The sequence below is a fragment of the Grampus griseus genome, assembly GCF_964374135.1.
Source record: "Grampus griseus genome assembly, chromosome: 8".
Taxonomy (NCBI): domain Eukaryota; kingdom Metazoa; phylum Chordata; class Mammalia; order Artiodactyla; family Delphinidae; genus Grampus; species Grampus griseus.
Genome location: NC_139002.1, coordinates 108,093,724 through 108,118,339, shown reverse-complemented (window position 1 = coordinate 108,118,339; position 24,616 = coordinate 108,093,724). Strand labels below are relative to the sequence as shown.

Sequence of the window (24,616 nt, the reverse complement as noted above, 5' to 3'; positions counted from 1 at the left end):
CCTCCAGACCCTTTTGCTCACTGGACCCTCCAGCCCACCATCAGGGGCCAAGCAAACCCCACTTGAGGGCGTCCGGCTTCCTGGTGCCAAAGTGTCAGTGTGACATCGGCCTGAACCACGAGACATTGGGGGGGGGGCATGCCAAGGGCTCACAAAGAGGCCAAAAGAGAAACAAGGAAGAAATGAAAACCTCTATCCACAAGCAGCGTGCACACACGTGTCCAAAAAGCAGAAGCAGCCCAGACTTCCATCAGCTGATCGACGGCTAACCAAACTGTGGTCCATCCATGCCACGGAATATTATTCAACATGGAAAGGAATTCACGCTGAATTCATTAAGAGGAGCCGTCTAGAAGGCACTATGCAGAAGTGATGATGGATGCTGTTTCTTTAAAAAAAAGTCAAAATTGCAGGACTTATCACACTTCCATTGATCATAATCACAGTGGCCAGTGGCCCTGCCAGCCTCTGGCCAATCCTGAGCTCCGTGGAGTGGACCCATGGCCCTCTCACCAGGTGTGTAGTCAGCACACCTGACCCGTTCTCCAGACACTGAAGCGGCGGCCGCCCAGCCCAAGTCCCGCCACCGTGTCTTGTCCAGTGGAGATACTGAGGTTTGGAGAAGGGTCCAGAGACCCCCGACGACCCCCGAGGTCAGGGCTCCCTGAGGCCCCTGGGGCTGAGAAATGGCCCCGTGGGAGAGGTGAGAAGGCAGGGCTTGTCCTCCAAGCTCGGAGACCTAAATCTGGGTCTGTCCCCTGACATGTTGGTCACGCCATGAAATGACAAGTTCTAAAGCGTGACACTGCATCGGCGCCTCGTGAGCAGAAAGTGACAGCTATAAATGAGCCCGCGAGTGACGGGGACACAGCGACCGCTTGGAGGCCGGCTCGGGGTCAGCCGTGTCCCTCTGGCTCAAGATGAGCTTTACAGATACCTGCCCAGACAGCCTGCTGCCCCTTCGTCTATGCCTGCCTTTGGGGACGCCCCAGGGAACCCAGCCTGCCAGTCGGCGCTCCCTCCGGGCCCCATCATTCGCCCTAAAATACCTTCCCTTGGTTTCGAGAGACAGCCCCATCCCAGCGCCCGGGGCGGCGCCCTCTCTGGCCCCATGAGAGGTCAGGCTCCTGGATCATCTGATGTGTGGGAGGCGCCTACATGCTGAGACCACAGGGCCACCCCCTCCAGTCTGTCCTTTCTGACTGGGGAGGAGGTTTGACATCTCCCCTCTGCGCCCCAGCCAGTGAAGGCCAGTCCAAGGAGACAGAGGGACTGGTGGCTTCACACATCAGGGCCTGACCCAGAAGGGCCTTCTCCTTCTGGAGGTTAGAGGTCACAGCAGCCAGTGTCCCCTGTCACCTGCTGACTGTAGAGGTGGCCGGTGACAGCAGCAGCTTCACTGCGTCCTGAGGCTTTTTGGAGAGAATTAACAGGTTTCCACAGAGAGGGGCTGTATCAGTGTCCTGGGGCGGCCGGAACAGAGGACCACACGCTGGGCAGTTTATAAACAACAGAAACGGATTCTCTCCCAGTTCTGGAGGTCAGAGTCTGAAATCAAGGTGTCGGCAGGGCCACACCCTCAGAGGCTCCCTCCTGCCTCTTCCAGCTTCTGGGGGCCCCAAGAACTTTGTGACTTACAGAAACATCCCTCAGTCTCTGCCTCTGTCTTCCCGTGGCCTCCCCTGCATGTCCATGTCTCAAACCTCCCTCTCCTTCCCTTTCTCCTAAACCACGGGATTTAAGGTCCACGAGATAATCCAGGATGACCTCGGTCAAGACCTTTCCCTTAACTACCCCTGCAAATTCCTAAATCCAAGTAAGGATGCATTCACGGCTTTTGGGGTTAGGACTTCAACATATCTTTTGGGGGTCACCATTCAACTCACTGCAGGGAGTTTCAGGGGCACCCAGCCCAGCAGAGACCTGGGGTGGGGATGAGGCGTAACAGCACCTCGCCACCCACGGGAAGGTACGCAGTGCCCCCCTCGGCCTGCAGGAGTCCCGGCGGCTCTCGTCCCCTTGTCCCCTCCGCTTGCACCTGCCCCTCCCGCTCACCTGGGTCAGGCCGACACCCATCAGCTCCTCCCACTGTCCCATCACCCTCAGCAGAGCCACCTTTTACCCTGTCACCCCCTTGACTAACCTCCTAGGGCTCCATCCCCGGATGAGGATCCCCGCCCCCGCCCCTCCACATGGAGCCCCCGGGGAGCTCCTGGGAGGTGGCAGCTCTCCTGCCGTGCAGGCGGCCCTGGTACCAGGTCCCAAATGCCAGGCAGCTTCACGCATCCCTGCCTTTGGCCGCCCGGGTCCCTGGGCCAGCGGTGCCTCCCCGCTGCCCGACACCCCGCTCCAGAGCTGGGACCGGCCCCAGCACTCAGCTTAGTGTCACCCCGACCCTGAGCCTTCCAACAAGCTGGTCCCGCCCCCCAGCTGCCGCTTCCTTTTTTTTTTTTTTTTTTTTTAAGTATTTATTTATTTGGCTGCGCCGGGTCTTAGTTGCGGCATGTGGGATCTAGTTCCCTGACCAGGGATCGAACCCGGGCCCCCTGCACTGGGAGCGCGGAATCCCAACCACTGGACCACCAGGGTTCTCGAGGGTTGCGAAGATCTGTTCTGGCTCCGGCCCAGCACCGGCTGGGGACCCCGAGGCTGGGAAGGGCTGTGTCCCCTGGGGCCCGAGCCTCCCAGGGGTGTGTTCTCGGGGGCCGACTTCTCAAGGTGCTATCACAGACTCGAGCCCCCCACTCCGACCCAGCAAGAATCGAGTATCATTTTACAGGCGAGGCCTGGGCAGGGAGGGGGCCCGAGGCTGACGGGGTCTGAATGGAACCCAGGCCTGTGGTCCTTCTGGGACGAGCAGTGGTCCATCACGTGCTTTCTTTGTGTCATCACTGGAGGAAAGCCACACTGCCCAGCGGTGCTCCCCGATGATTCGGGTGGGCTGAGGGGGCTGTCTGGGGAGTCCCCGTTAGAGAACAGTGGAGGGGGCTGCCCGCTGCCCCCCTGGGTCACGCCAGCCCCAGCAGCATCGGCCCCAGAGCCCAGAGCAACCGATGATCATTTCTAACTGACGCTTACATCGGGGAAACCCGGACGGACATCTGGAGCTGGTGGAGGCCCGGGAGGTGAGCAGTGTGCTCTGTGGGAGGGTGGAAAGGGGTCCCTAAAGACCTGAGGGCCCTCGCAAGGGAGGGGGAGAGAAGGTATACGTGGAGACCCCAGCCTGAGAGGGGGCTGGGCTGCAGCAACGTGGTGGCCGGGGCCCCCGGTGGGCATGGCTGCTGGACCCGGGGGCAGGGCGTCTGGCTGATTCCCACCGTCCGGCTGGTTTGGGCCCTGGGTTTCCGCTGCACTTTGGGTTACGTGTCTTCGGCAGGACCGCTGAGCCACCGGCACGTGGTGCTGGGGAGCAGGTAGGTTTCTCCTCGGGAAGGGGGCTGATCTTGGGGTCCCTCCAAGGCCCGGGAGAGGATGGCGTTCGCCTTTGCAGGGCCTGGCACAGAGAAGCACGGACCGCGAGAGTATCGGGGGCGTGGAGCCCATAAACCGAGGGGGCCTGGTGCCTCTACTGCTCACGCGTCCCCCGCGCCTCTGGTCTGCAGGGGGAGCTGAGAGTTTAGACGTGGCTCGGCTGGGGACAGAGGGGTCTTGTTGCCCCAGTGCCCCCCAAAGCCCGGTGATGAGTAAGGACCGTGCTCCTCAGAGAGGGGACGGGCACGGCTGGGGGAGGCCAGGGGGTGGGGCGGGTCCAGGCCCCAGCTCTGCCCCCGGGGATCCTGCCCAGGCTTCAGTTTTCAGGGAGAAGGACTCCACGGGCTCAGCCCTCCCCCCAGCTCCAAAGTGAGAATGATGAGTCGCGGTCACAGGAAAGGTGGCTTCTGCGCAGACCGGGCGTGAGTGACCAGGTGTACGACTCGCTGGGTCCCCAGGGCACGGGGGCGGGTGTCGTCCTGCAGCCGAGCCTCAGGCAGCCTGCCCTCGTGTAGCTTCAGCGAGCCCCTCCTTCTCCAGTGGCAGAGGTCTGGCCAGCCTGGTCAGGCCCGCTCCAGGGGCTGGGCTGGACAGCGGTCTGGAGGGGTCCAGGTGATCCTGGCAGAGGTCCCAGGAGGAGGGGGCGCTCGGCTACAGCCCTCGGGGTCGGATGTGTTTTACACTCTGTGTCCCCAAGGGCTGAGCACAGCACCTGCCTCTGCTGGTCAACCTGACCCGACCTTGAGCGCTCAGACAGGGCCAGTCACAGACCGAGGCCGGCCCAGGGCGACAGACTATGGCCTGCTGCTTGGCGGGAAGCCCCCTGCTTTCAGGCTGCTCCTTTGTGCCCTATGGGTCAGCCCAGCGGACACCCCATGAGCACACAGCCCTGAGGAGGGACGGAGGGAGGGGAAGGCGCACAGCCTCTTTGGAGGGTCGTTTGTGAGCGTGAATCAAAGTGTCAAGCACGAGCGTCCCTCGAGCCAATGATCCGACTTCCAGAAATTTACTATGGGGCGTGAAATCCAAATAATCAATATCTGTGCCAAGAGACACGTGTGGGAGGATTTGCTATTTTCAGGAGTGAAAATACCCATTGACGGTAGGTGGTGAGTAAACGAAGGGATGTGGGTGCAGCGGATGCTAAACGTGGCCACGGAGACCACGCTGCGGACTCGGAAGGGATACACCAAGGAGTGGGCTGTGCCTCGGCGACTCCAGGGTGCAGTGACGGAAGCTATCAGCCCGTGAGTGTGTACATCGGTCCATACGACTTTCTCCGTCTTGTCTGCTCTCCACGAAGAGCGCGCGCCCATTTTACTGCGGAGCACGCCCCCAGCAGAGCTGTCAGCAGCCCGAAAGCAAACAAGAAGCAGCAAGAGATGCCGGGCCTCCAGGGGGACGGGAGGAGCTCTTGCCCCAGACTCGGGAGAACGTGGTCTTGCAAAGGCAGGTGGCCCGAGGGCCTTGGAGGAGCGTGGGGAAGCCTGGGGTCCCTCTCGCCCAGCTGGACCCCCTCTCTGGGAGCCAACAACCCCATACTCCCCCCACTTGCACGGCCCCTCCACCTCCAGGCCGGAGTGGACCAGAGCCTGCTCTCCAGATGCCCACGGCCGCCCCAGCCTCACCGAGAGGCCCTCAGCTCCTAGCACCTGGCAGGGCCGGTGTCTGGCCCAGGGCCACTCCCCTGGGCTGTTCCCCCGATCCTAGCTCTTCGTCTCCTGTTCTTCACACGCCCCCACCCCCCACCCCACACCAGGTCTCAGAACCTCTGCTGCGGCATCTCCTCCATTCCTGGGAGCAGTACCCCAGGTGGGGCACCCGGCTTGTCCCTGCAGCCCCAGTGCCCAGGGAGCATTCAGCAAGTAGCAGGTACTAACGGTGATGCTCCTGGGGGGGGGATGGAGGTGGGGGTGATCTGACCGAGTGGGATGTGTATCCATTAGGCGCTCAGGAACCAGACTCGGCTGACTAAGGAAGTAACCTCTCCACCTTCAGAGCTGCTCCAAGGGGCCGTGAACAGACAGGAGGCAGGGGGGACGTGGGGGAGCACAGCAGAGACAGAGGCTGGGGACGCACGGCCCAGAGGCCCATCCCGGGACTCCGCCAGGCAGGGAGGAAACAGCACCTAGAGTCTCTCCGGAGGGTCTTCGGGGAGGGTGGGCTTGACCTCTCCAGGAGCTCCTCGAGGTCACGGGGGCTGTCCGGGGTGTGACCTTCCAGAACCTTCCCCACTGCCTTCTGCTCCCCAGCACTGTGTGTGGATGGCCACGGGGCCCTGCCCTGGAAACCCCGCACAGACAGACCTGGAGGGGAACCTGGGGACACCTCCACCCTGAACACGCGCTCTGACGGCAGTTATGAAGGCCGGCGACAAAAGAAGGAGGAAGCGGGGGCTAGAGGTCAGGAGGTGAGCACGAAGCTCTATTTTAAACCCGAGATCAGGGAGATGAGGTGCAGCTGCGTCCGTCGGGGTCGGCTCTGGGGACCGCGGGGCGTCGAGGAGCCTCTGTTACACCGTCCTCTCCGCCTTCGTATTTCACATTTTCCGCGACACAGAGGCAAACAGGAGAGGCTCAAAAGCTCTCTCTTGAAAGCTTAAAGGGAGAATTTAATAAAAGCCTTGAAACAGAGAAGAAATTCACATAACATTAGAGTCCTGTCCTCACCCCACCCCCCAAACAAGGCTCAGCGTTTAAAAGACTAAAAACAAGCCAGGTGCCTCTGAGGACACTGGAAAGGTGACAGCCAGGCGATCAGAGTCTGCACCCCGGGGAAACGCCAGTGCTCCCTCCCCAAAACGGGGGAGGTTAGAGCCACGAGGTGATCCAGATTCGGAGTCAGCCAGGTAACGAGTGGGAAGAAGAGCCGCTAGGTGGGCTGCAGCGTCCCGAGAGCGTGGACCCCAGCGGCTGGGCCCCCGCCTCGCCCACTGCAGAGCGGCCTGGGGCCCTCCGGCCCTGCCCTAGGCCTTTCACAGGCTCCGGCCTGATTGTGTGGGTCTCCCGGCTGTCCAGGACGTATCCCCTGATTCACAACAGCCCCCCAAGATCAGCAACACCCACCAGAGGCCCCGAGCCGGGAACCTGGCAGAGGCTGGGAGCGGGGGCCCGGGTGCTGCCCTCAGCGCCCACCGGCCTGGGCTGGGGGCGGTCACCCCTCGGAGGCCACCTCTCCAGCAGGCTGCCCTGCCAGCGGCCCAGACAGCGCTGCGACACGTGCCGGGGCAGGGGACTCTGGCAGCAAGCCCCTCGTCCCTTCCCTCCCCACCACCACCGCCGCCGGGACCCCGCTCCTCGGCCCCGCCCGCGGGGCTGCCGTGTGGCCGGTCAGCAGGCTCGGGGCCCGCGCAGCCTGTACGGATGGTTCACGGCCAACAGCACGCTTGTGCCCACTGTGGTCGGGCGCCCACCGCAGCCTCTCCCAGGCTCCCGGGTTTACGTCCTCCAGGACCTCCTAGGAGGCAACCCCACCACCAAGAGGTGAGGCCAGGCGCTGACCAGAGCCGACGGCCAGCGGGTCGGGTGGCTCGAGCCCTCGGCCCCCGCGCTGGCACACGCCTGTGTGCCCCCAAGGTGAGGGCAGCGCCCAGCCCTGCTCCCTTTCTTCCTCTTTGATCATCAAAACGACCCGACTCTCGCCGACGTGTCAGCGGGCAATCACTGCCCTGGCCAGGCTCCAGGCAGCTTGGGGTACCGCCAGCCTGGCCACTGGACCCTGCCGAGGGTGCCCCAAGTGCCGGGTGCTGGTACACAGCTGTGCAAGGTCCTTGTCTCCCTTTTCCACCCTGAGCGCTCACCCCCGCGCCCCTACGTGATGACGCAGGCCTCTGAACCCGATCTGCTGGCACTTCCCCCGCTCGTGTCACCGCAGCCTCCCGAGTGGTCCCTGCGGCCCGGGAGCCAGCGCCCCAGGTCTGGGAAGAAAGGGCTGCAGGACCAGGGAGAGGCGTGCCCAGGGCAGCTCCTACCGCAACCAGGCAGCCAGGAGTTGCCCTCAGGAACCAGAGTCTCAGGGCCCCAGGGAAGGAGCTGGCATGTTTCTTGCCTTCTAAGAGGCTCTTTTGAAAGAGTGTTTTTCGGTTCCCAGGTAAACACAGGTGACACAAGCACAGCTACTCTCCCCCGGTTCACTCCCCAGGGCCTGGGACCCGCTGAGAGTCTCGCAGGAGGGGAGGAACCAGGGGCCCTTGAGCGCGAAGCGAGGACCTGGCCCGGGGGTGAGCATGCCTGGTGCCCCCAGGCCTGGCCGATCGCTTTAGTAGGACACAGGGAATTGTGGACCTGGAGGGGTTCACATCTCAGGCGCAGGTCAGCAGCCAGGAGGCCAAGGACCACGATGTCCCACCTCCAGATGCCGGGGCCAGCTACCTGTGCCCCGCGGGTGTGGGTGCTGTGAGAGCTCACTGGACGAACACTGGTCCAGGGTCAGCAGGACACATCCCATCCCTTGGCGGGGAGGCCTCCCCAGCAGTCACACCCAGCTCAGCCAGGCGCCCGAGCGGTCCTTGCCTCTCCGGAGGCCCAAACGATCTCATCTGTATAATAAGGCAGCCCCCTGACCCCGCATCCAGGATCGCTGGGAGAACAATGTGGCCACATCCGTGATGTCACCCCTGTCTCCAGAGTGCCATCCCCTCTCCTTCCCACCGTTCGGTCAGTCAGAGCCCAGCTCTTAACCACCACGTCTCCAGGAGTCCCAGCAAGCTCCTGGCCACTGCCCACTGTGGCCACCCACTCCTTGGTGCGGCGGGTGGGATGAGGCCCCCCCAAAAGGTATGTCGACATCCCAACCCCTGGGACCTGTGAAGGTGACCTTCTTTGGAAATAGGGTCTCTGCAGATGTGACCGAGTGAAGATGAGGCTGCATTGGAGCAGAGTGGGTCCTGGTCCAATGACTGTATCCTTATAAGAGGAGAACAGGACACAGAGACACAGGAGGAGGCCAGGTGACCACAGAGGCAGAGGCTGGAGGGACGCGGCCACAAGTCCAGGGATGCCCGGGTTCCCCAGAAGCTGGGAGAGGCAGGAAGCTTCCTCCCCCAGAGTCTTCAGAAGGAGCGGCACACCTGCCCACACCTTGATTTCAGAATCTGGCTTCCAGAACCAGGAGAGAACAAGTTTCTGTGGTTTTAAAGCCGCCCCGCGAGCGCGACCTCCACGCGGCAATGAAGATCCTACGTGCCGCAACTAGAGACCCGATGCAGCCAAATAAATAAATAAATATTTTTTGGAAGAAGCTGCCCCACGAGTGGTCCTTTGTTACAGCCGCCCCGGACACTCACACTAGGGGTTCAAAACTGGCCTGAACCAAAGGTGAGTGTGTGGACACTGAAAGGACGCCGCCGAGGGACCCTGTGCCCCTGGGCGCTGCTGAGACTGCAGGAGAGTCACTGCTCCATGCAGCAGATGTGCAGACCTCGAGTGAAGCTGACCTGGGCGCCTCTTCCCTGTTCCCCATCGGGGGCACGTCCACGCCAGCCCCTGCCTTGTCCGTCCCGCACGAGAAGCGAGGCTGAGGGGGAGCACACCATCCCGGCACGAACCCAACAGAGGAAGCCGGTGTTCCCTGGAGAAGGGCCCACGACTCAGCAGATGCCAGCCCATCCCTGGGGAGGGGTCTCCAGGCGACGCGGCGACACTGTGCTGGGCACCCTGGTGGCCCCGTCGCTGAGGTCACCTCCCAGTCTCCGAGCAGCAGGGTCTCCGTCCCACCCTGTCCACTCCTAGGAAAAAGCCAGCTCTCAAAGCCCCTCGAATCGGCCACCGAAGCCCCCTCTGCGTCCTGAGCCAGACCCGAAATAAGCACGTCACGCGTTTCTGAAACGTGGGCAGACACCGGATGCAGCCAGGTGACGCCGGGCGCATTAGTCATCACTGGTCTCAGTGCGAAAGCGTCTCTTTTTTCATTTCTCTTTCCAGCCTCCTGAGGGTGTCAAGGGAGAGAAGTCTGGGTCTTTACTGCAGCTCCATCATCGCGAATCTCTCTACTTAGCAGAAGCAGGGCAGCCTCGGGCACAAAGCTACGGCAGACAAAACGAGGAGAGCGACCGCCGGTACAGTCTGGTGTTTCACGCTCGCTTGTGCATTTTTATATTACCTGCTGTTTATTACGTGGGAGGAAGCCTTTCTAACTGCAGCAACGGCTTAAAGTTTCCCTTAGATACACACTTATTTAAGTAAAAATAAGTGGGTGGACTTAACCATGTTCTAAAATACCAGCATAGGTGGTTTTGGACCACAGAGGTGGGACTCGGGAAGCTGTTCCGAAAATGCTGGGAGCTGCTCCGAGTGGCCCCTCCTGGTCAGGAGGCCCCCGTGGTCCCTTCACCCAGAGCAGGGACCCGGCCTGGGTTGTCACGGGTCCCGTTCCCAGGGCTCCACCCAGAGCAGCTTCTTTTCTAAGCTCCATTTATTATAAAATAAAATGTAAATACAGAAAACCACACAGATGTTTGGCCTCATGAGCTCCTCTAGACAAGCACTCTGCAACCACCACCCAGGTCAGAAGTCAGCGCTGCCCAGTCACCCCAGGAGCCCATCCGGCACGAGTCCCGGCCACGGCCCCGCCACCGGTCCTCCCAGACCCTCACCTTCACCTTTACGATTTCATCGTCCAACTGTGAGGCCCCCTTCTAAGTCTCTTAATCTGCGGTCCCCCTCGTTCCCTTCCTTTGCCTTTCAGTTGATCTGGGGCACCCGGCGTCCGACCTGCGAGGGGCTCCTGGACTCACCAGCTGGCGGCGCGGGCAAGGCACGGACCGTCTCTGAGCCCTGGTTTCACACCCGAAGCTGGCGCTGCCAGGCACCTCACAGCTGGCCCTGAGTTTGAACAGAGGGGGTGCCTGTACTGTACCCCGAAATTCTGGGTTCCAGTGGGCACTGGATACCCATCGGTTATTGCGAACAACCCGGAAGAGCCCTACTGGGTTTTGAACGAGATGCAGAACACGGACAGAAGCAAGTCTCTCAGCAGCGGTGAAGGGAGGCGTCACATCACAGAACACCCCGGCTGCGGTTCTGCTCACGGCTCCCCGGCGCATCTCGGCCCTCCTTCAGCTCCTGCTCGCTCTTGGCTTGCACACACTTCGAACAACCTCCTTCATCAAGTCCATCCCAGACACGGGTGGACCAGAAGCCGAAACAAGTTGTGTTTTAAGGAAGGAAATAACTGACAACCCCTCCGACAAGCAGTTTAAGAAAAGGTGTCTGGGGCCTTTTAGCACAGGGACAAACAGCCCCGCACGAGGCGGCATCCCTCCAGGGCTTCGGTGTCACGGCAGCGTCGTCAGGTGAGCTGGCCTAATCCCGGCCTGTCATGTACCACGGTGAGGGCGGGGGGTGACTCTGGCAGGCTTCCTCACCTCTCTGAGCCTCAGCGTTCCCACCTGTGAACTGGGGGTGGTAACACAACGCACCACATACGGTGGTTTTAAAGATTAAAGGAGCTAGACCATGTCAAGGGCCCTCAGCAAAATGTTAAGCATTAGAAAAAAATTAATCGTTGTAATGACCCAAGTCACCAGGAAAAGGGTTAAATTATTTCTCGTTTATACCTTAAGCCTGCAAGGCATCACGTGGGTAAAGCAGTATAGAAAGATTTCCCCTGAACACGATAAGGTTTTTTTTTTTTATTTTTTTGCGGTACGCGGGCCTCTCACCGTTGCGGCCTCTCCCGTTGTGGAGCACAGGCTCCGGACGCGCAGGCTCAGTGGCCACGGCTCACGGGTCCAGCCGCTCCGCGGCATGTGGGATCTTCCCGGACCGGGGCACGAACCCGTGTCCCCTGCATCGGCAGGCGGACTCTCAACCACTGCGCACCGGGGAAGCCCACGATACCCGGCAGCTGAGCCGGGTAAGCGGCCCTGGTCGGGGAGAGGCCCCCATGGCCTGAAGGAGTGGGTGTCCGGGATCCATGGGTTCTGCGGGGTTATTCCTGCCCATCAGGCCAACTGGGGCCCGGCCAGAGGCGGGATGCTCCAGGCTTGGCCGGGAAGTGGTGAACGGTCACGTCGGAGAGAGCAGGCTTGCCGGAGATAAACAGCATGTTCCTTGTGCCTTTGAGATTTAAAAATAAACTGAAAAGCAGACACAGTTTAAAAATAATGAACAGGCAGGAGGGCAGTCATTTGCCTGTGTGTCTTCCTCCCATTATTTGTTAAACCGCAGTTTAAAAACTGACCGCCAGCCCAGCCTGCAGCTCCGGTGGCCGGGGCCGGGGTCGGGGGGAAGTACGAGCTGGCGGGCGCTCAGCGGGGCTGGTGGTGGCCGCACGTGGGGGAAGCCCCTCAGGGACCCACCTGGCGTGGAAGAAGCCGTTCTTCCCTTTTCTGCTGTATCTGGAGCTTCAGTAGGAAGCCCGTAAGGTCAGGCCTAGTGGGCACCCCCGGGACCACCTCCTGAAACAGCATCTGCTACCAACAGCTGAGCACCTGCTCCCCCTCCTGAGTTCTGGGTGGAGGTCTCCACAGGCCCTACGCGGCGCCCAGAGGGCACCCATCAGGTCTGGTAACAGGGAGGGGCAGGGGACCCCTGGGGACCCCCGCCAGCACTGCAGAGAACAGGGCAGGAGAGCACACTCGGCCAGCTCTCAGGACTCTGCACACAGCTGCTGGCACAGGAAGGTCTGTGAGCGTCAGAACGGATGGCCCACTGCTGCAGCGTCCCCTTGTCCACCTGGCCCGAAGGAAAGGCCACATTTGGTTTCCCAAGGGCCACTGCAGAAGGTGTCTGCTGAACTGGACAGCGGGCAGTGGTGATGGGGAAGCTGACCCGGGCCTGGGATGCTGTGGCCGGGAGAGGATGGCCTGGCAGGTGGGAAGGCCAGAGGGCAGCAGGACCTGACGGCCACAGGCGTGCCGACCCTACGAACGCCCACAGGTGGAGCTCAGACCCAGGGAAGCGCAACCGGGTCCATGTGTGTGTGAACCTCGTACCGTGTGGTGTGGGCCTCTGGCTCCATCCCCGGTGCACGCGCTGAAAATGCTGGCCAAGGGCACCCGGGCAGCTACAAAACAGTCGAGATCCAAGGGAGTGAAATCTGAAAACATTTCTGCACATTTATGGGTGTTAAAGGTTCTGATGGCCTCAAAATCCTACTCCCTGCAAACATGTGGGCTGCACAGGAAATAAAAATAGAATCGCAGCCCAGGAATCTGTTAATGAGCCCTCCCACTGTGCTGGGCGCCCAAGGTTATGGCCACCCCACTACCCACGGTCAGGGCTGAATTGTGTCCTCCAAATTCATTTGCTGGAGGCCTAACCCTCCGTCTCTCAGATGTGACTGTTTCTGGAGATGGGTCTTTAAAGAGGTGATTAAGGTAAAATGAGGTCACTAGGGTGGGTCCTAATCCCACAGGACTGGGGTCCTTATAAGAAGAGGAGGTCAGGGGACTTCCCTGGTGGTGCAGTGGATAAGACTCTGCGCTCCCAATGCGGGGGGCCCGGGTTCGATCCCTGGTCAGTGGACTAGATCCCACACGCATGCCGCAACTAAGAGTTCACACGCCGCAACTAAGGAGCCTGCCTGCCGCAACTAAGGAGCCAGAGAGCCGCAACTAAGACCCAGCGCAACCAAATAAATAAATAAATAAAAAGAGGAGATCAGGACACAGACACACACAGAAGGACAACCTCGTAAGGACACAGGGAGGAGAAGCCATCTATACGCCGAGGAGAGAGGCCTCAGGAGGACTCAGCCCCACCCACGCCTGGATCTGGGATTCCACCCTCCAGGGCTGGAGACAATGAATGTCTGTTGTTTAAGCCGCCCCAGCTATGGTGTTTACTATAGCAACCCTGGCCGACCTATACACACACACAAGCAGGCTTCCCCGAGATGGATGGGTCGGCAGCCAGCACCCTTGGGAAAAGGGGCATCTCCCTGGCCATACCTGGGGGATGGAGGAGATGAAGCTTCTCTCCCAGGATGGATGCCGCAGAAGGGCCCAAATCCTGCCTGGGCCACTTTCCAGCTGGTGGCTGTGGACCAGAGTGGCCCCGAGCACCCTAAGGGCTGGTGCACCAGCATCACCAATGGTCTCTGCACCCAGGCCCCAGGAGACCAGACAACCAGGCAGCAGCCCTCCCGCCAGTGATCTGCTTCTGCGTAACAGCCACGTGGAAATACCGTGGTCTGGGACTTGGCCGCCATCTGTGCCCCATTTTTGGCATGGGGGGGTGGGGCTGTGTTTCAAGCTGGGCACCTGTGTGCTCTAACCAGCTCCAGGCAGGGCCCGCAGAGCCTCAGCCAGACCCGCCCTCCCCGGACCCTTGCCGTCTCAGGTTCAGCCTATTTCTTTTCCAGCTTAATTGAGGTATAATCAGCAAATAAAACGGTAAAATATTGAAAGTGTACGTCACACTGATTTGATACACGTTCCACTGAGAAAGGCTTCCTCCCACCTAGTTAATTAGCACATCTATCAGCTCACACGTTATTTACTTTTTCTTGGTGAGAACATTTCAATTCTACTCTCCTAGTGAATTTCAATTATACAATAGAGTCATCAACTACGGGCATCACGTTACATATAGTTCTTGTTTTTAATGAACAGAATGTGCTGGTCGCTGAGCGACCCCTTGGGAGACCCTGGCAAACATCTTGTTCCGCGGGCCCTTGGGAGTCGATGTTCAGCCGGCAGCCCAGGCAGAGGTGGGGAGAAAGACCTCCGTCCAGTGGGATTCAAGAGGTGACACAGCAGGCGGGTCCCCAAGGCCAGGAGAGTCTACGGACTGGCTTAGAAAGATTGTCTCAACCCCAGAACGGTGAGCCGAGGACCCCGCCCTACCGGGAGACGCAGCCCCTGCCCACCCACCTGGGCCAGGCCCTGGGAAGAGCCCCCCACCCCACGCCGGTGCTGGGAGCTTTGTGACTTCTCGCTCACTGGCTGTCCTCCTTCTCCATCTGCTGCAGGGGAAAGGCCGGCTCCCCCCACGTGTGCTGGGGCATCAGTGGCAGCCACTTGGCCACACCCAGTGGGCTGCTCACGTGCTCACCCTGGGACCCCGAGACGCCACCGCAGGCCAATATCCCAGAGAAGCACCCGTCTACGTGCCCCAGGAGACCCAACGCAGGACACGCTCCAGGGATAAGACGGAAACCACCCAAAGTCCTTCGACAGAGGAGTGGAAATAAGTCCTGACTTATACATAGAAAATAAGGATAGGGAACGAGGCAGAGGCACTCATAACTGCACGGCTCAAAAGACGTTGCAAAAGGCTGTGTATACGGGTTTTTGCAACTTCTCCGTGACTCTGAAGTTATGGGAAATAAGCAGGGGCGTGAAGGGAGAGCGGCAGTCATGCGACATCTGTCAAGGAGCCAGAGGGTCCTGTATTTGTTTGTGGATTCATCCATATATAGCAACAGCACAAAAGCACTCTGCGATGTCAGCTTGGCAACCCCCGGGGGGAGGGCGGTCAGGGGCCCGTCCTGCGCCGGAACTTTGGGCTCCCAGCCTGAAGCAGGCAGAGCCAGAGAACAGGACCTTGATGAGGCGGGATCGGTTTTACTCTTTTCTGTGGTTTCTAGGTGTAAATCTTTCCCACTCATTAATCAAAGCTTTAATCAGTGATAAGGAGATGGTCCCTCCCTGCTGGCAGAGCCTCGGCCAGATGAGGGCCGGTGGCTGCAGCATCTCTGGGGGCCGGCTCTGGGCTTCGAGCACATCCTCCCCCTGCCTCCGAGGCCGGCGTTGCCATGCCCATTTCACAGATGGGAAAACTGAGGCCTGGAGCTTAAGGGACTTGTCCAGGGCTCCCTGGCTAGTGACGTGTCCGAGTGGGGGGGACTCCCACGGAGCCCACGCTCTAACCACCACGCCACTCGGCGTCCACGTGGTCAGACGGGGGGCTCCAGAGCCCCCACGGCAGGTCAGGAGCGCTTTTCCAGGGGTGCTGTTTACAGACTCGGGCATCTGGCTTAACCGCGCTCCCTGCCTCCGCCTGAAAACGAAACACCCAAACCAACGAACAGAAGCAGCAGCTCGCTGACTTGCCAGGAAAACAAGTGACATTTCCCCAGCAAGTGGAAGGAGGCGAGGGCTTGGCCTGGGGCTCCGGCTGGAGACCCAACCCCCAGCCCGTGAGAAGAAGGCTGAGAGGACAAAGAAGTGGTGTGTCCACAACGGAATGCTACTCAGCCACCAGAAAAGACGAAATCCTGCCCATTTGAGACCACACGGACGGACCTCTAGGGCACTATGCTACGTGAAACAAGTCAGACAGATAAAGACGAAGGTTGTAGGGTCTCATTCATGTGGAATCCAACAAACAAAAAACCCAAAATGAACGATAAAGCAAACCAAACCCAAACAAATGAGTAGATACAGAGAACAGAGCAGTGGTTGGTAGGGGGGAGGGGCACGGGGGTGCAAAGCGGGTAAAGGGGACCAACAGTATGGGACCGGATGGAGACCATTTTGGTGGTGAGCATGTGGTACTGTATCCAGAGCTCGAAACACAGTGTACACACTATATATACACACGAAACTTATGTGCTGCTTTAAACCAATGTTACCTCAATTTAAAAAAATCTTTAAAATATTACATATAGTATTTTCTAGCAAAAAAAAAGAAGGGCAGATAAGGGGTGAGGTGGACCCATGCAGGGCCCACAGACAAAGTGCTGGCCAGGGCTGCGCTGGCCAGGCACCTGGTGTTCCCTGCACGACAGCCTGGACGCCGACCCCACTGTGCCCGAGAGTCAGCGCCCGAGACAGAGCCGAGGGAGGGCTTTCCAGGCAAGGGATCAGCGTACGCTAAGGCACAGAGGTGCTAAGTCACATCAGAGCGAACGCCTGGCGATCTGCGAGAGCAGAGCAGAGGGCGGGGCCCTGCCCCAAGACTGAGAAACTCTCCCCTCTGATCAGGCGAAGAAAAGCTGGCCCAGCCTGGCCAGCTCTGGGCAGCTGGAAGGTTCTCCTGCAGGACGGGCCTTGCAGTGGCTGGTGGTGGATGCCCACTGCCAGGGAGAGAGCGCTGCACGGCTGCATGCAGGGCATGGAGGGGGTCCCAATGGTCAGGCCCAGCACTGAGACTGCCCCTCGGAGGGGAACGCCTCTACCCCCCTCCCTGGGAGCCTCCGGAGCCAGCCTGCTGACCAGCAAGGATGACCCACAGTGGCCGCTGGAAAGCAACCAGGCCCTGTCCCCGGGCGGCCTCACGCTCAGGATCGCACCGTGGGGCTGCAGTCTTACATTCTGAGTCAAGGTGTCATCTTCTTGCAGACCCAAACTAACCCAGCCTCCCGGGACCAAGGGCTGGGTCTCTTCCTGGCAGCCTTTGGGGTCCTACCCTTTGGGTTCTGCCCTTCCAGGGGTCCTGCCCTTCAGGGGCGGCTGCAGTCCAGAGGCAGCATGGAGGCCTCAGAGCAGGGGCCACCTGTGCTCTGTCGCGCAAAGCGGAAACAGCGTGGGTGGGCTGGAGTGGGCGAGGGCTCCTTCAAAGTGGGCTGCTCTCTCTCTGCTCCAGGAGAAGGGGGTGGAGGATGACAGAAGCGGCAGCAGGTTCTACAAAGGGCTCACGCCGGGTGGGTGGCCCACGTGGGCGGACTGCAGGGAGGCAGGGGTGAGGGGCCAGCAGCAGGCAGCCGCTTTGGTGACGGGAAGTCATGTGTGGTGCCCGAGGGAGAGGGGGAGAGTTTTCCAACCATCGGTCTTGTGGCTTTCACCCTGGTTTTTTTTTTTTTTTTTTTTTTGGCCGCACTGCATGGCCTGCAGGATCTTTGTTCCCCGAAAAGGGACTGAACTGTGGCCCCAGCAGTGAGAGCGTGGAGTCCTAACCACTGGACCGCCAGAGAATTCCTGTGGCTTTCACACTTTTAAAAACTGGTGGAAACTTTTTTCCATATAAAACTTGCTGTGAGACGTGGATGGAGCTAGAGACTGTCATACAGAGTGAAGTAAGTTAGAAAGAGAAAACTATCGTAAATAAACGCATATATGTGGAACCTAGAAAAATGGTACAGATGAATCGGTTTGCAGGGCAGAAACAGACACACAGATGTAGAGAACAAACGTATGGACACCAAGGGGGGGAAGTGGTGGGGTGGGATGAATTGGGAGATCGGGATTGACATGTATACATTGATGTGTATAAAATAGATAACTAATAAGAACCTGCTGCATAAAAAATAAATAAAATAAAATTCAAAAAAAAAAAAAAACACACCAAAAACTTGCTGTGTAACTTCAGGCTAAAACAGCTGGAAGGGCAGGTGCTGGGGACCTGAGCCGTCCAGAGAACCTGGGCCTCGGGCAGTGAGCTGGGGCTCAGGGTGCCCCTTCCCTCCCAGCTCCTGCCCCATCACCACCTGTCTGGGGGACACAGGAATGTGGAACACAGGATGTCAGGGATCGGGGAGCCTTACGGACGGGGAAACGGAGGCCCGGTGAGGACAGCACGGCGATCTTGCCATGTTCTGGGCTGCGGTCTCCTTGCCTCTCTAATAGAAGCTGGGTGGACCCTGTGAGCCCCTGGACCTCAACCTCAGCTTTGTTTGGGGAGGGGAGACAAGAGGGCTCAGGTGAGAGCTTTGCACTCACTCTGAAGCCAGAGAACAAAGCATTAGGACCGAGGCCCCTTTCTGTGGGTCAGTTTCCGCCCAGGAGATGGGCACATGCTAAAGGTCAGCTGGGGACTGGAGCTCTCAGTCCTGGGGGTGGGGTTCTCACTCCACCTGAGCTCATCTTTGGGCATTAATGTGAAGCTCCAGCTCTCCCTCCCCACCTCCAGCACCCCCAGGCCCTACTGCGCCCCTGGCCTCCGGCCTACAAGGAGGTCTGGTTCCTAACCCACAAGGAGCTAAGGCAGAGAACCAACACGGGGCCAATGGTCACCCGTCTCATGACTTCTCATGGGACTGCTGTGGGCCCGGATTACAGATAGGGAAACAGAGCTTTAGGGGGTAGAAACTGCTGGCCCCAGGACTTGGGGTTAAGAATCCCTGAGCCGCTTCCTTGGCCTGGCCTCCACATCCACCGTGATCCCTGACACCATCAACCCCTGGGACCCTGGCCAGCCTCTGCGCCGTCCTCCAGCCCCAGGCCTGTACCAGGGCTCCAGGGGCCTGCTCAGTTCAGCCCAGGCCGGGCCGGCAGAGGAGGCGGCGGGCATCCAGGCTCCCCTCGGGAACAGGGTTGTGCAGGAGAGCCTGTCCTGTCGCTCTGGGTTGGCTGAGTGCTGACCCGGAGAGGGCCCCGGTCAGGGCCACTGCAGAGGTGGACGCAGAGGCGTCCTGAACGGGCGGGGGCTCCGTGCACGGCCACCCCTGACCACGTTCTCAGAGCCCTGCGCCAGGTGCCACACTGGCCTTTAGGTTCCAACTGGGAGGCGTGGGGTTCCCCCCATCCCCTGTCTCCTGGGGCTGGGGTGAGAAGCCCACAAGCCCAGGGTCCATGGGAGGACCTGCAAGGGCCCCCGACCCCTGGGTGTCACCCCAAGGGCGGCTGAGGACTGACCATGAAGCCCGCCCCACCCCCGGTCCAGAGACCCTTCTTGTCTCTAAAAGCAGCAAAGGGATAAAAACACATTCGGTAAACGTGTCGGTAAATAACAAAAAGTCTGTCCCTGGTCTCTCTGACCCAGAACGTTCGGTCCTCAGGTCTGCAGACCTCAGACACAGTGCGCACTCCCCGCCCCCCACCCCGATCCCGCTGGATTTGGGTGACTCCTGAGTGGGGTGGGTGGGGATGAGGTTCATCCTACAGGGCAGGCAGTCGGCCTTCCTGTCCCAGCTGCTCACCCTCCGGCCCCTCCCTCTGGCCTCCTGGGGAAGCGGGAGAGGACACAGCCACCTGGAGCCGCCCTAGCAGCCTCGGCGCCGCCCCGGTGACAGACCCCGGGGAGACCCCCAGCCCTTTAATGGCCTCTGCCGTATTCACCCCAATAGGCGGGCACCGAATCCCCCACCGCCCCATCCTCCCCACTCCTGCGCCGCTGCGCAGGCCTGGCCCTTTAAGCCACCTCCCCTGCGCCGCATTCACCCCAATAGGCGGGCACATCAATACGGCCGCGTGATCCCTCCCCTTGGCGGACTGCCTTTCCTCGAGTGGAAGCCACTGAAAACGGGTTCATGGTGGCTGTGGCCAAGCCAGCCACCGCCCCTGCCCACTGTTGGCCGAGGATCGGGCGGCCTCCCTCCTTCCTGGTTCAGAAGCCTGGCCCGTCCCTGCTGGGCCATCCCCTCCCTCTGCCTTCCTGGGCGTTTGCCTACTCCCGGTCTCCGCCCCTCCTCGGCCTTGGACAAGAGAAAGTGACCCCCAGCTGGTCACAAGGGTCAGCAGCCTGTGGGACGGGGCGGCCCCAGATCCCCTCCTGATGTGCTCATTAAGCCTGTGAGATATCCCTCTCATTGGGATTGGGGCAGCACTGCTCCGTTGTGAGGCCTGAACACCCCCCTGCAGCCCTTCATCCCAGCCAGGGCCAGGGAGGGCCCGGACAGTCCAGGCCACCTCCATTCGCCCAGTGAACTCTGCACACGATACTTCTAATCCAGAAATGGCAGGACCCTTGGGAAGGCGGGCAAGCTGGGTCCATCCCTCCTAGGACAGAGGGCACGGGCTGGTCAGGTGTCCTGCCTGTCAACGCCGGTGAGGTCCACAGACCCGAGGTAGATGCAGGATGGGGCATCCCCGGGCGAAGACGATTCTACAGCTTCCCATGAGCACCCACTGTGTGCCAGGCCCGGGGGCAGAGCCCCGAGCAGACATCCAGGCAATGAGTGAAGGGTGACCCAGGTGCCAACAGTGCCCGCCCGCTCGACTGAACAGATACAGGATGGAGATGGTTCCAGAAATGCATGGATCACGGCGCTGAGAAAATGAAACCCAGCACCTTCGAATGGAGGCTTCAGTCAGGAGCAGAGGCCAGTCTGGAGAGAAGAGTGGGTGTGAGGTGGGCTTGGGAGTTCAGCAAAGTACTAGCTCTGAGGTTTTCGACAAAGGCCCTGTGAGTCCCCTGGCGCGGGCCAACCAGGCTCCTGTCCTGAGTGGTGGGGACGGTCTCTCACTGGCTGGATGACCCAGATAACCTTGGCAATTCTCTCACCTCCCCAGGGGCCTGGCCTGGTGGTTCCGAGGCCCTTCCCAATGGTCCTCGAGCCTCCCTCTCTGAATCCCAAGGGTGTGTGATGCTGGCGCAGGGATTCCCTTCTTGGGTATCCCTGGGGCACTTCCCGGCAGCCCCACGTCTCGGTCCTGCAGCATTTCTTAACCTTGACGGCTCATTCCCCAGCTACCTCACCGGACAGAGAACTCTAAGCCAGAGACCTCGTGTCCCAGACGCAGTCCCATCCAAGCCTGGCCTTCAATGGGGCAGGTCCTGACCACACAGCGGGTGCCCACTGCCCTCAGCACAGACGCCAATATATGCCAACTTCACACCCACGGGCACACAGGAGCCCTGGCCTGGAGCAACTGTGATGCTAAGAGGACACATAATCCAAAGTCCAAGTCCTTTGTCCTCGATCACCATTACCATCCCTGGAGAAGTTTATCTGCTCACACGGCTGGGGAGCTGGTGCAGGTTACCGAGCCACCAAGGCCAGCCATAAACCCACAGAGAGCTCATCCCCCGTTGTAAGTTCTGCTTCCTCAACCTGCAGGCAGCTGGCAGCTCAGGGGCGTCAGGCTTCAAGCGCCAGGTCCGCGATCCCATTGTCTGCTTGCGCGCGTGTGGGGCAGGGCCCAGGGCGCCAGGAGGGTGGGCACTGAGTGTGTCTGTCTGGTCTGTCCTGCCAGCTGTGTTTAGAGATGGTGACAAAGCAGATGGGCCAGGCAAAGGCCCTCGAGTCCGGGCCTCGTCCTGGGGAGGAGGTTTGCCCCTCGTCGTGGGGCAAATCCGGCACGGACAGCAATACTCTGTTCCTTGGTGACAGCTGCGAGCGGCACGCCTGGTGACCGTCCTTCTGCGCCTCCCAACCCCTGGCCCCCGACCCGACAGTGCCCACCTGGGCTTCTGCCTCCTGAGAGCCGCCAGGTGGTTCCATCCGACCCGTGGACCCCACGGTGGGCCCTGCACTTGACACCTCCCTTCAAGTCCAGACGACGGGGATCCTTTTGACGCACACCGTGCACCCCTGAACAGTCCCCAGTCCTGGGGTTCAGGTCTCACCCATGTAACCGTGAGCTACACTGCTTCCCAGCTGTGGCTGCACACCTGTCCCCTGAATGAATGGGAAGGGGGCAAGCACGCTCCCATCACCTTGGGTGCGTTCTCGTCCACCTGTGCATTGTGTGTGTGTATGCACGCACGCGTGCATGCGCGCCCACGCTGACTTAAGCACAGAATCATCAGAAAGTGCAAGTCCCCCAAACACAGCTGCCGAAGACACACCACAACCTTCAAACCACTGGCCTGTCACGCAGTCTTTCTTCCCACCCCCAGGTGCAGCTTGTCAGATGACTATCACAGCTCAGGGAGCTTCCAGGAAGAAAGATTTCAGGAGAGAAACTGATCCCCGAACTTCTGAGCACAGTAACGACCATTCTAGGGGAGGGGCTGCAGCCGGCGTTCTGAAAAGAGCCGGGAGCGAACCTCTGGAGACTTAGCTGATCCCCGGCCCAACTCAGGCCAGCCTGACCCCCGGGCCCAGGAAGGAGGGGCTTCCATCTGGCGTCCAGGAAGCACCGCCCACGGGTCCACATCTGCACAGCAGCCTCCACAGGACGAGGCCCGGACTCGAGGGCCTTGGCCTGGCCCATCTGCTTTGTCACCATCTCTAAACACAGCTGGCAGGACAGACCAGACAGACACACTCAGTGCCTACCCTCCTGGCGCCCCGGGCCCTGCCCCACACGCACGCAAGCAGACAATGGGACTGCGGACCTGGAGCTTGAAGCCTGACGCCCCTGGGCTGCCAGCTGCCTGCGAAGCCTGTCAAGTTCAAGGAGCGGCAAGGCCTCGCAGCCAAGAAAGTGCGTAAAAGCCACCCGACAAACCACGCGAGGGGAGGGCTCCTGCTGTCCGGGGCCCGGATCCACCTGGCGCCCACATCTGCAAGGGCGTCCACATCCAGCCCAAAGGCTGTGCCCACGGCCCAGGCTGTGACAGCCCGGTCCTGCCTCTGGACCTGGCCTGGGGGAACACCACAGGGGTCGGCCTGTGAAAGGTACCTTGAAGGCTCAGGCAGACGGGCAGACACACATATAAAAGATCTCTGGTGTAGACGGACCCCCAAATGGCAAAAGCGCAGAAATCCAACCAGCTGCTTGGGCTGGGCCTGGCTCAGACCAAGGATGAGCGGGGGCAGAGAAGCCCACCTCCCCGTGGTGGGCCCTGTCCACACCCCCAGGAGCCATTCAGAATCCCAATTCCAGGGTCTTCCGACGGCACACGGCCCAGCTTGGGGGCTCCAAGTAGCAGTGGCTGGCCCCCCCCAGCTGCTGACAGCCCCCTACCCCCACGTCCCACCTTCCCTTGGCCCGCGGGAATCGTCAAGTGCACGGCACCCTCGTGTAGACTCATGTCCCCTGAACAATTTCCAAGGCTCCCTGTCTCAGGGGCTCAGTGGCCTAGAGATGGAGGGCCCGGGGGGTGGGTGACAGCAGAGGTCCTCCCCCTCAGCTCACGCAGCCCCTCACTCTGTGGACACAGACCAAGCCCCACGCTGGAAGGCCAGACGCTAATCCCAGACCCCATCCAGAGGCGGCAGGTCCCCTTCCCGCAGACCCTGCCCCTTCAAGATCCCCTGGGTCTGGGCTGAGCTGGGGACACAGACCCGGCCACTCCGCGCAGATGGACCCAGCCACCCTCCCTCCCCTCCCCGCTCCTTCAAGCCCCGAAACTGGGGAGCCCGGTTGCCCGCCGCTTCCCACACTCCGGCCCCACCCGCGCCCCAACCCGCCCGCCCGTGTCTGGGATCGTAGCCGCATCACCCCGGGCTCCCCGAGCGACGGCCCGGGTCGGGGCTCCCCAGCTCCGGCCACTGTCGGGGTCGGCCGGGCTACGCCCCAGTCCCCGGGGTCTGCGGGCTCCGGCGCGGGGCTCCCCCAGCCCCCTCAGCAGCCCCCCCCTCCCCCCCGGCGGCCCCCTGGACGCTCCCAGCCCTCTGGGCCGCGGCCTCCTCCCCGCCCCCTCCTCGGTCCCTCCTCGTCCCCTCCTCGTCCCCCGCCGCGCTCCTACCGTGAGAAGCTGGGCCGGGCCGGGCCGGGCCGTGCCGGGCGCGCGGGGGCTCAGCTGGCGGCGCGGCCCGGCTGCAGGAAATGCCAGAAGACTGATCCAACCGCGAGAGCAGAGGGAGGGAGCGGAGGAGGGAGGAGAGGAGGCGGGGAGAGGGACGGAGGGCGCGGCGGCCGCAAAACCCGGGCGGGATCGGCGAGCGGAGCGGGCGCGCCGCGACCCCAGTCCCTGCCTGGCGCGGCCTTGCCTCGCCGCCCTCTGCCTGGCGCGCCCGGCGCTCGGACGTCCCTCCCGAAACGGGGTGAGCGAGCGCTGGTGAGTGGGGTCAGCCTCCATGGGTTAGGGGTGCGGGAGGGCACATGATCACAGATTCTTGCAGGCCTCCAGCCCACCCTAGCCGGAGTGGGGGGGACCCCCTCTCTTTCCAACCCCGAGAAACTGTCACCATTTCTCCCCCAGGCGGAAGCCACCGGAACACAAGAGGAAACCCAGACACCCGAGCCCTTTGTCCTTGTCCCACGTGTGGACCCCTGCCTCATACCCATGTTTCTCAGTGCATCTCTTTCTGAGGATGATTTTTTTGAGCCAGGAGCCCACCTTCTTGTGGATTTCCTCCTGTGTGAGTTCCCCTCACCCCTTCTGCCCCCAGGGAGCTTTTTAGACCCCTGAAGCCTTCCTGTATAGATGAGACACTCTAATGCCAGCCCCCGCTCCAGCTGAAGCTGGGTCCACCCACTGCCAGCCACCCCAGACCAGGTAGGGTGCGGGGACTTTTCCAAACGGAATCTGTCAGTTGCTCCCTTCCAAGGGACAGGACTGACCCTCCGCAGAACCCCAGCACCTTATGTTGGGTGGAGCGTACCTTAAGGGCAGCCCTGGAGACTGGTGGTCAGCGGGGTGCAGCTTGACCACCAGGCGGGGCACGGAGCCACGCAGGGAGGCCCCTTCCAGACCCTCGAGCTGGAGCAGGCTCTCAGGGGAGCGGCTGCTGGAAGTCCTACCTTAGCTCTGCCCCAGCCGGCCGA

The 24,616-nt window shown here is 60.9% G+C and overlaps 1 protein-coding gene across 2 annotated transcripts in view; it reads right to left on the bottom strand.

Annotated features, from left to right (window-relative positions):
• The window catches only part of OSBPL5 (oxysterol binding protein like 5), a 65,199-nt gene extending 41,502 nt beyond the window's left edge, over positions 1-23,697 (bottom strand). The window contains exon 1 of one of the 2 annotated variants that reach the window (XM_082659700.1): positions 23,595-23,697. The gene's annotated coding sequence lies outside the window, so the exon portion shown is untranslated. Of the gene's footprint in view, positions 1-13,363; positions 13,525-23,594 lie in introns of those variants that run through there. The other variant, XM_082659701.1, reaches the window with a different exon arrangement.
• Between the last annotated feature and the right edge of the window lie 919 nt (positions 23,698-24,616).